Raw genomic sequence first — 12,054 nt, forward strand, 5'->3', positions numbered from 1 at the left:
TGGACTTCAGCCTTGGTCCAGCTGCCTGGGAAGAAGCCACCCGGAGCAAAACCACTGGAGTTCCCGAATGATTAGGGGAGGCTGGTTAGGGTACGTGGCTAAAGAGAACAATGCCCCCGAGGACCGCTGTATTAGCCGCTGTTTTCCTGGGGCCTTTTGATGGCTGCAGATCCTGTGGGACACAAACATAACACGCATTTACTGAAAGCCACCACCACCACCACCACCACCATCATCATCATCCTCATCCCTTACATTGTTCTCCCTGGCTCTGGAAGGCAGAGAACCTTGGGAGTGACCTTGGAGAAGTTCCCTGGGCCTCAGTATCTTCATCTGTAGAATGAAGGGGACTGGATTACATAGCCTCTGAGGGCCCTTTCAGCACTAGAGTTAAGATTCTGTGATCCATTCACATAAGTGTTCTCATTAAATATTCATTCATTCAATAAACATTTATTAAGCATTTATATCAGGTGCTAGGCTAGCCTCCGAGGTAGATAGAAGCTGAGATGGCACAAAGGCTGTCTCATGCCCTCATGGAGATCTTGGTCTAATAAAAGGTATATGACTCAAACTCAGATACCTTTAACAGGCATTAGTATATGAGAAGTGCACGCATTAAACAAGACATCCTAACAAGATGGGTAGAGAGCTGACCTTAGAGTGAGGAAGCTCTGGGTTCAAATTACTCCTCTTCCATATATTGGCAAGTCACTTGCCCTCCCAGTACAACAAGTAACACTCTATGACTACAAATTGTAGAGAAGGTGCCAAGTTGCATTGGTAAAGGTCAGTACAGGGATGAAATCATAGGCTAAAAAAAAGTACACTACAGAATTGCAAAACAAAGGACCACGAAGCTGGAAGGATCCTGGGATTTGGCACCAGAAGGTTGTGTCACTACCTCTTCTACTTATTACCTGTGTGACCTTGAGCAATAATGGATTTAATTTCTCTAGGCTTCATTTTTCTCATCTGTGAAATGAGAGAATTGTACTAGATCAGGGGTTCTTAACCTTTTTTGTGTCATGGACTCCTTCAACAGGCTAATGAAAATTAAGGATCCCTTTTCAGTTAGTTGGTGAATCTCTATCCCTTTTCGACAGTGTATGGAACTGGATCTGAAATAAGGAAACCCTTCAGCTTCAGACACTAGCTGTGTGATCCTGAGCGAGTCATTTAACTTCTGGTTGCCTTAGTTTCTTCATCAGTAACATTGGAATAATAATAGCACCAACTTTCCAGGGTTATTGTGAGGATAAGATGAGAAAATATTTATAAATATATATTTATTTACATTCATAAAGTATTTGAAAATTTTAAAGTGCTTTGCATTTATTTATACTTATGTATGTTTATAGATTTATAAAGTGCTGTATATTTATATAGCTACAACAAATGATAGCTTTTATTCTTCTCAGAACTTTTTTGAATTCTTTTTTTTAATTTATTTTGAGTAATCAACAATCACTTCCATAAGTTTTTGAGTGTTAAATTTTTCTCCTTCTCCCTCTCCACCTCCCTCCCCGACACTGTGTGCAATCTGATATAGGCTATACATATACATTCCTATTAAACATATTTTCACATTAGTCATGTTGTAAGGAAGAATTAGAACCAATAGGAGGAACCACAAAAAAGAGGAAACAAAACAAAAGAAAGAAAAAAGGGCAAATAGTATGCTTCAGAAGAACATTTTAAAGGCATAAAATAGGTAAGACTACAAAGTATGTCAATTATATTGGAATAGATGTCATTTTCTCCAGGGTAGCTAGGTGGAGCAGTGGATAGAGCTCTGGCCTTAGAGTCAGGAGGATGTGAGTTCAAATCCAGTCTCAGACATATGACACTAGCTGTGTGACCCTGGGCAAGTCACTTAACCCCAGTTGCCTTAGCTTAAAAAAAAGTCATTTTTTCCATATAAGTTCATGAACCCCTGAAATCTATGCATTGATCACTTGGGGGGTCCATTACTTAAGAGGGTTCCAGCTCAAGAACCCCTGAAATGAACACCAAGGTTCCCTACAGCTATAAATTATGTATTTCTGTGATGAAGTTATTTTGAAAGACATTTAAAGGATACATTGGAGCAGAGTGGCAGTAGGAAAATGCATAAATAAGCCTTTGTCATAGTCCCAGGTTGGTGATGATGGAGACCTATACTAGGGTTGTAGCTGTGCAGGAAAAGAAAATGCAAGAGAGGCTGAAGAGGTATATATTCAAGAGGATTTAGTATCCAGAAAGGGAAAAGGAAGCACCAAAAATAGGCTTCAAGTTTTGAACATGGGAGTTTGGGTAAATGTATCCTAAGAGGTGGCTCAAACATTATCATCCTCGTTTTATAAATTAAAACAACTACAACAAACTGAGCTTGTAGTGACAGTGTGCTGTGGTAGACAAAGTGAGGAATGTGGAGCCCAAGGACCAGCATTCTCTCCCATTTCCCTTAAATTTGGCCTCAACCTAATCCCATCTCTCCCTTTGACCATCTCCAAAACTTCCAGAGACATCTATGTTTCCTGGACTATTTGACTTTATTTTAGTTAGTACTCTCTCTACAGAAGCAAGTCTCAGTGCCTCCACATTTTAATCAGTGTTTTGATATGAGTATCTGTAACCCAAAACACTTTAGCATCTGGTAGTCAATGTCTCCAAAACTAGCTAGCCGGTGAGTCTAATAAACATATATTAAAGACTTACTATATGCCTGGCACTATGTCAAGGGCTGGGAAAAAAAAGAAAGGCAAAATAACAAACAAACAAAAAAACCATGGCAATCACATTCTGATGGGGGGAGACAACATGCAAACCATATACATATAAAACACAGAGAGAGTAAATGGAAGCTAATTTCAGATGGAAAGCGTTTAGCAGTAAGACCAAAGTTGCTTGCTGTATTCCTGACATCATGTTGTCTTTCAGCCTTTTCAGTTGTATCCAATTCTTCATGACCCCATTTGGGGTTTTCTTGGCGTTGGCAAAGGAATGGTTTGCCATTTCCTTCTCCAGCTCATTTTATAGATTAGGAAACTGAGGCAAACAGGGTCAAGCCTTTCTAGCACAGTAGAACTTGCCCGAGCTTTCACTGATGGCGAACAAAGGGTTACCTTCACGTCACAGTGAGGCACTGGAATGAGACTTTATTGGGGCATTTTCATTAATCATTTCATACTATAGTCCTTGTTATCAAAGTTCTATGACTGGTAGGTTATTTCTACTTCTGCTTATAAATTTTCTTATAAGGGAGTTAGTCATCGAAATGACCTTAACTTTGTCTCTTAATAAAAGTATAGTTGTAATTCTAGAGTTATCTCTATGCCAGGGGTTGGCAGGGGATCTGTGGATAGATTTCAGGGGGTGCATGAACTTGGATGGGAAAAAAATTACATCTCTACTAATTATCTGTTTATTTTTTATTAATTATTTTAATTATTTCTTCGCTTGTTTTTTAAGTTGCATCTTTCTTAACTCCTGTCTGCTTCAGTTTCTTCTTCAGTTTCTTCTTCTGTAAAATTGAGATGATGATGGCTTTTACCTCCCAGGGTTATTGTAAAGTACTTTGCTTTAAAGTGCTATATAACGCTAGCTATTATTATAATAGTTTTAATAATAGTTTTAAAAACATAAAACAAAATAGGTATGATTACAAGTGCCAATTATATTGGAATAAAGATGTAATTTTTTTCTTTAAACAAATTTCAGTATTTCCTTCAATTACTTAAATATATGGTTCTGAGAAGCAATCCATAGTTTTCACCAGACTACCAAAAGGGTCCACGACAAGGAAAAATCCCTACTCCATGCCTTCTTTCCCAAGTTTGTTATCAATTACAAGAAAACCTATAGAAAATATTTTTGCCAACTGAAGTCAATTGTGATGAAATAATTTGAAATCTTGAGTGTTCTTCCCATCAACTTTTCATTCATATGCTATACAATGACAGTATGGCTTAGGCAAAGAAAGCTAACATCAGAGTTCCAGTCCTTCCACTGACACATTATGTGCTAGTCATTATTCAGTAATTTCAGTCATGTTTAACTCTTCCTGACCCCATTTGAGGTTTTCTTGGCAAATATACTGGAGTAGTCTGCCTTTCCTTCTCCAGCTCATTTTACAGATGAAGGAACTAAGGCCAACAGAGTTAAGTGACATGCCCAAGGTCACACAGCTAGTGAGTGTCTGAGGCCAATTTTGAACTCAGGTCTTCCTGACTCCAGGCCTGGCACTCTATCCACCACCACACCCAGTTGCCCCCAGACTAATTATATGACTCTGGGGAAATCAGGGCTCTTAAGCAGTTCTCTAAGACTATTAAGTTGCAGTGAAAGTGCTGGTCTACATTGGTAAAAGAAGATTCCTCATGTGGGAAATGTCAATATTTCAATGAAATATGACGTGAATATAAATGAATAATAATAATAGTTAACATTTATATAATACCTACTATGTAACAGACACTGTGCTAAGTGTTTATAAAAGTTACCAAATGTTATCTCATTTGATCCTTTATAACAATCCTTGAGGAAGGTGTTGTTATTATCCCCATTTTATAATTGAGGAAACAAAGGCAAATAGAGGTTAAATGACTTGCCCAGGGTAACACAGCTAGGAAGTGTTTGAGCCCGTACTTGAACTTGGGTCTTCCTGATTCCAGCCCAGTGCTCTAGCTACTACACTGGCTAGCTGTCTGTTGACACATCTATGACATGTCAGTGTACTTGACCATAAAGATTTTCCATTCACTTTGCAATTTTGCTTCTGGAGATGAGGTTTTCTCTATTAGGAGCTACAATTTGGGAATTGCTCTTACCTGTTCTTGCCTCTCAAATAGTTTTATTTCAGGTACAACAAAGAATGAATGAAAAAAAAAATAAATGGGATGGGGACACTGGCTGGCCTGGCAATCTCAATAGAACTATTACTGTCATTAATAATAGCAGAGAAAGGAAGCATAAAGCAGTGTTTGAATCTGTCTTCCTAACTCCAAGCCCAGCCCTTGAAGCACCGTGCCACCTAGCTGATATTTTAATAAGAGCAATATGATTGAATATTCTCTATTATTTTTAAAAATCTTGATCTAACATTTTGTGAAATGGCAAGCCAATGGTCTGGTTCTAAATTCCATTCATTTTGACACTTGATTGAATGACTTTCATAGCTGAAGATGAGACTTCGCAAAGATACATCAGTCCTAATGGAAGCAATGATCATTGACTGCCCTCACTAAATCATGATATTAATTTATCAGTCCCATCTATCAATTATGCTATGGGCATTGTTGAAATCTGGCTAGTAAGCTTCCATCTTTCTTATGCCAATCCATTATTCTTGTAAATTAATCAGAAGATGTCATATTTTTATACTTTTAAAAAACATTCAAAACCCACTGAATCTCCTGGTTTAGAAATTGTTTAATCAGGTTTTAAGATTCTAATTTCAAGTTTTTAAAAGTGTGCTGACATAAGAATTTTTGTGGGTGACCTAGAGAGTTTTTAGCAAGAAAAGCTAAGTTTTTAAATGTCTTGCTAATCATGATAGTTTCATACTCTCATTAGCTAATATCAAGAATCATAAGACAGACTTAGAAAGAGATTCATTGTTAACAATAGCTGATATCATCCTATGTTTCAATGATAATTTTGAATTTTTTGCTGATCTCTTGTCAGATCCAATGAGATCATCCTTGTTTTTACCTCAAATGTGTTTTATGAAGAAGTACTGGCTAAAGAAGGTTCAACTCTGCCAATTTCTTGTTTGCATGTGCTCAAATTAATAAAATTATCTTTAATCAGAAGTTTTATTAGAGGGATATTTTTAAGCCAACTGTTCATTTTGTTAGTGTTTGTTTACTTAAAAGCCACCTAAAATAATCCAAAAATCTACTGAACATGAACTGCAATATGCCATAATATGCTGAAAGCAAATGAATAAGTGAGGGTGCCACTGTCAACCCTTTGACATAATGGAGCTTCACCTCTTACCTTGAGTTGTGTATATAACATCTGACCATCTTACATACAACCTAGTACTGATGCTGCTGTCAATCTGGCTCAATTTATTATTTTTAGATAAAAATAAATGTAAATAGAAGTCCTAGTATTTCTTTTCCACATCCCCAATGGACAATGGTCCATTACACAATCCACTTTGGAGACTACTGCTCTAGACTGACATTCCTAAACTAACGAAACTTTAAAGATGCTGGGCAAGTTGCTAGAAGTCCTTGAGACTGTACCTGGAGAAGAACTACAATGGGGTACTAGAATCATTTTTAAATATTTTGAAGGATGGCCATATGGAAGATAGATTCCTCTTGTTCTGCTTGGGCTCAAAGGGCAATAGTACCAGAAGCAATAGGTAGAAGGAAGTCTCAAAGAATCATTGTCATGAAAAACTTCCTAACAGTGACAGCTATCCAAATATGGAATGGGATGCCTCAGCAGGCAGCAGATTCACTCTTATTAAAGGTATTCAAGTGAAGGCTGGGGAGGGGAGAAGCTTGAGGATGTTGTAGAGGGGATCCTTGGTAAGGTACCAGTTGGACCAGATAATGGCCTCTGAGAACTCTACCAACTGTGAGTTTCTATGAATTCTGTATTTTTGCAGAACTCCCATATTACACATGACCTTAGTGAGTGATAAATGTCATATAGTAGATGGAAAGTAGGCTTTGGAACTGGAAAGGTGAAAACATTCAAGCCCCACTGCTGACAAATATTGGCAATGTCACCCTGGGCAAATAATTGAATAGCTCTGTGATCTAAGCAACTAAGAAACGTTTCTTAACCTTCTTTGTCTCACGGACTCCTTTGGCACTGTGATGAAGCTGATGGCGCCCTTCTCAGGATAATGTTTTTTTAAATGCATAAAGATAAAATAAATAGGATTGTAAATAATGAAATATTATGATGAAATACAGTTATATGTAATGATGATTATAATGAAATGACAGTTATTAAAATATTTTCTAAAAAGTTCATGGACCCTGGCTTAAAACCTTTGCTCTAAGCCTATAAGTTACTGATGGTGGCCTGCATTGGTAGAAAGGCTTTCTTTATCTGGAAGTCCCCTACATCAGTAAAAACACAGGTCCAGTTGCTGTCCTATAATCAAACACATCTGCCTTGTCCTTAATAATTCCTTCTATTTGTTTAATGAGATAGGTAATGTGCTGTAGTGAATAATGAATAATGGCTTTGGAACCAAGAAGACCTCACTTCAAATCCTATTTCTGACTCATGACCCCAGGCAAATCACTTAACTCCTCAGTGCTTTAGGCAACTGTCTAATAACTGTAAACTGCAGAGGAGGTAGTAATCTACAGTGGTGGAGAGAGTTTCTTCATCTGGGAGTTCCCTATACTATTGAAGTCACAGGTCTAATCCTAATCCCTATAAAAGAAGGTTATTTGAGGAAAATCTGAAGTTAACCAAATTTTCTGCCCAGACTTATATTTATGAGTGCTGTTAATATATCTCAATCTCATATGTGTTCTGTAGTCACAAAAGTTTGGGAATAGGGTCCTAGATGGCAAGGGTTTTCCTTAAGTATAGCATGTCATTCACTTGCCACACGAGGGCATCATATAACTAGAAAATTTATACATTGCCCATTCAGTAATCCCAAGTTTTTTCCAGATCTGAGGTTTATTAACAAATGCACTATTTTTATAATTGTTAGTGCTGTGAAATTGCATAGCTACATAGCCTTTATTACGCTCTGTGAGATTTTTTCTAAAACATTTCAATTATTTTATTTCTCTAAGGATTCAAACAGAGAAATGCAATAAAAATCACTTTTTTGATTTTTTGACTGTTTCAAATTTTATCAGCATAGCTCCTGTTCAACTAAATGAGTAGATGATACCTTCTCCACCCCAAAAAGAACAAACCTTCTTAGCTGTTGTAAAATGAGAAAATCCAAACACCAGAAAACATGGACATTCCCTAGCCAAAGGTCATTTATAATAAGCCTTTAGCTTCTTTCCCTATGTTTCCATAGAATCTGAGTGAGATGAGGAAACCTGTATTTTCTTTTTTTTTATTAATTTATTTTGATTTATCAACAATCATTTCCATATGCTTTTGAGTTTAAAATTTTTGTCCCCCCTTCCTCCCCTCCACCCTCTCCAAGACAGCATACAATCTGATATAGGCTATACATTTATATTCCTATTAAACATATTTTCTCATTAGTGATGTTCTAAGTAAGAATTAGAACCAATAGGAAGAACCACCAGAAAGAGGAAACAAAACTCAACAGAAGAAAAAAAATAGCAAATAGTATGCTTCGATCTGCATTCAAATTCCATAGTTCTTTCTCTGGATGTGGATAGCATTTTCCATCACGAGGCCTTTGGAGATGTCTTAGATCCTTGTATTGCTGGGAAGGGCTAAGTTTATCAATATTAGTCATCGCACAATGTGGCTATTATTGTGTACAATGTACTCTTGGTACTGCTCACTTCACTCAGCACCAGACCATACAAGTCTTTCCAGCAAACCTGTATTTTCTAAAGGGTATTGATACATTGTAAAATTGTCCAAGGGCTACGTATGAGTGAAAAAGCAATCTAATTGGTGGTAGCAATGTAAGGAACAGGAATTCCAAGACTTCATCTGATGTAAAACTTAGTCTATGGGGCCTGAGATTCAATTTTCAACCTGAACTGGATGAGAAAGAGGCCAGAAGGTTGGGCTTTGTAGAGTTAGAAAGGAAAAGAGAGAGAGAATGATTAAACTTGAATTGATTTTTGTTGGCCAAAGGAAGTGGGATGAAGAAAGGACTGCAGTTATCAAAATCCCCAGGATGCCAGTCTAAATAAGGTAGGAGAAAAAAACCAGGTGGTTGTGGGGATAGGTCTCCAAAAGGGGAAGGAAGAGAAGTAAACAAAAGGGAACATTGACTATTTTTCAAGATAGGCTCTAAAGGGTATAAACATTACAGTGAGGTCAGTTGGAGCCTAAAATGTGAACATGCCATTTTTTTCTCCCTTCAACATAAGTTATTTTAAAGTGGTTATTTGCTATCCTAAACTGTCATTAATGTTTAACCAAATTCCAGTTCTTGGACATATTGCTAGGTAAGTAATCTTCCATAAAGCTGCCAATGACATTAATAAAACACAGGTCTGATCACTGTACTCTCCTGTTTAATAGACTTTACTCACCTGAGTAGGTTCTATTCCCCTGCCCCATACACTCTAATCCAGTGGCTCCTTATTCCCTCTAGGGTCCAATTCTTACTCAGATCTTGATGGTACCTGAGCAGTAGTCATCAGAATAACTTCATGATAGTTTTTTTGTTTTGTTCTGTTTTGTTTTTTTGGCTAGGCAATGGGGTTAAGTGACTTGCCCAGGGTCACACAGCTAGTAAGTATCAAGTATCTGGTCTGAGACCACATTTGAACTCAGGTCCTCCTGACTCCAGGGCCGGTGCTCTATCCACTATGCCACCTAGCTGCTGCCATGATAGTTTGAAATAAAGGTTTCTTTCCCCATGAATTCCTAAAGACTTTTTAAAGAAAATTACTTGGATTTTAGCAATTTCTTTTTAAACATTAAAGGTGCTGATCATGTTACTAATTATTCCTGAAGGTTCTTTAGACATAAAAGAATTGCCTAATCCCTAAATCAAATTCATAAGAGAAGAGGGTTACCTCATTCCATGGTACCTAAGAATTATAATTTGAAAGTCATACAGGTAACAAGCATTTATTTGCGACTTAGTGTGCTCGAGGGCAGTTAGGTGACACAACAGATAGAGCACTGGGCCTGGAGTCAGGAAGATTCATCTTCCTAAGTTCAAATCTGGCCTCAAACATTTACTAGCTGGGTGACCCTAAGCAAATCACTTAACCTTGTTTGCCTCAGTTTCCTTAACTGTAAAATGAGTTGGAGAAGGTAATGACAAACCACTCTAGTATCTTTGCAAAGAAAACTCCAAATGGGGACACAAAGAATCAAACACGACTGAAAAATGACTGAACAACAATGATAGTGTGTGCTAAGCTCTTTGCTAAGTAATGTCTACTTGAGCATATGAGTCTTTTAAAAATGAAATTTAAGATTTGGGACTACTTAAATTTTAGGGGAAACAGATTGTGTGAAAATCAGTGGGAAAAAAGAAACAGAAATAAGTGGGTAAAATAAGCCTCAGTGATTTCTGTGTCTTGATAAAATTTTAGCTCCATTAAAATGCAACTAGATGAAAAGTAACTAGTAAACAAAGAATTAATATCCAAAGCTGTTTGTGGAGGGGGTGGCATGTTCGTTTATGTAAGGTGTATGTGTGTTACTCATGCAAGAGTATATGTTCACAGGGTAGCTAGGTGGCGTAGCGGATAGAGCACCGGCCCTGGAGTCAGGAGGACCTGAGTTCAAATCTGGCCTCAGACACATAACACTTACTAGCTGTGTGACCCTGGGCAAGTCACTTATCCCCATTGCCTAGCCAAAAAAAAAAAAGTATATGTTCACATGGGTTGTCTGGTGTGGATCACAATAGGCACCAATAGATACCTGTGGAATCTTGCCCACCTCTTTCCAAGAGAGACTGAGATTTCTGTCATGAAGAGAGCAGAAGAGTTTCAAGACTGGTCACTCTGTTCTCCAGTTTTTGAGATGAGTACTGGACCAGAATTACATGTGTCTGTCCCCTTAAATAAACTTCAGTACTCCCAACACTATTCTTTCAAGACCACGGTAACCTTTTATGTTCATCCACACCTACCTGCCCTGGTCTCTTCTATTTTCTGTATATGTCTTTTAAAAATGTAAATTGGTCAATCTGTAGCCACATTGGTCTCTTTGGATAGCTCTTCCTTTTCTTAAGTTTCCCATCTGTCTTGGGATAATTTACTCTGTAGGATTTAAGAATTACTTCTCCTTTCTCTGAAGTCTTTGGGCATCTGCTCTCCCCAAATGTGGGGTGTGTGTGTCAGAATATGTCCAACTTTCCTCTTCTTATGCATCATGGATTCTAAGATGGAGTGGTTGCCTCCTCCCAAGCTTTCCAGAGTTTCTATTTTAACAACACTTTGTTCCTTACTAATCAGAATTGGTTCCGTTATGATAGTTTTTCTTTTTGTTTCCTCTCCCTTTTGAAGAATGAAATAATTACTAAGAAAAGATTAAAAATATAGGCAGCTTTGTATTTGTTCAAAAAGCAAACAAACTCCAGAAGGCATCTGGATAGTCAAACTCTCCCATCCTGGAGACTATCTGAATTGGGCATCACCTCAGTCTACTCCTATATCTAGTTCTGGGCCACAATTCATTTTATTCCCAGGAATTCTCACCAGCTACTAAGAGCGGTGCCTATGCATATATCTTCTGTTCCTTCCTCAGAGTTCCCTTCCTCCCTTCCTGCTCTGGAAACAATCAAATCAGTTCTGCTTTTGCTCCTCAAAGAGTATGTCAATTTACTCCCCTGTGGCTTCACTCACCATTCTTGTAACTTTCCAAACCAAAATACCCCACTTTTCTCTTTGTGTTGTCTCTCTTTATTAGAGAGTAAGCTTTCTTTGCTTCAGTACTATGGACCAAGTGCTTAGCACAGCCCTTAGCACAGTCAGCACTTGATTAATTTTCATCCCTCCCTCCCTTCCTTCCTTCCTTCCTTCCTTCCTTCCTTCCTTCCTTCCTTCCTTCTTTTCTTCCTTCCTCTTACTGTCTCTCTTTCGTTTTTTCTTTCTCTTACTTTTTTTCTTTCTCACCACCACTATATCATTCCTCTCTGCAAAGTTTGTGATCTGTTTCCCAAACTCCTATTTCATTTCTTCCTTCTGCCCAAGTAGTCTTTGATATGCTACCACAATGGCTCTTGTTTCCAGATCCACAGAGAGCAAGTTAGGTGGTGTAATGAATGATGCATTGGCCTAGAAGTCATGAAGATGTGATTTCAAATCCTCCCTTGGGCGTTAATTAGCTGTATGCTTCTAGATAAGTAACTTGATCTATCTACCTAGGTTTCTCCATTTAAAAAATGGTGATAATAATAACACCTACTTCACAAAGTTGTTGTGAGTATTAAATAAGGTAATATATGTAAAG

This window comes from Vombatus ursinus, unplaced genomic scaffold (assembly GCF_900497805.2).
Source record: "Vombatus ursinus unplaced genomic scaffold, bare-nosed wombat genome assembly UNPS02005459.1, whole genome shotgun sequence".
Classification (NCBI taxonomy): Eukaryota; Metazoa; Chordata; class Mammalia; order Diprotodontia; family Vombatidae; genus Vombatus; species Vombatus ursinus.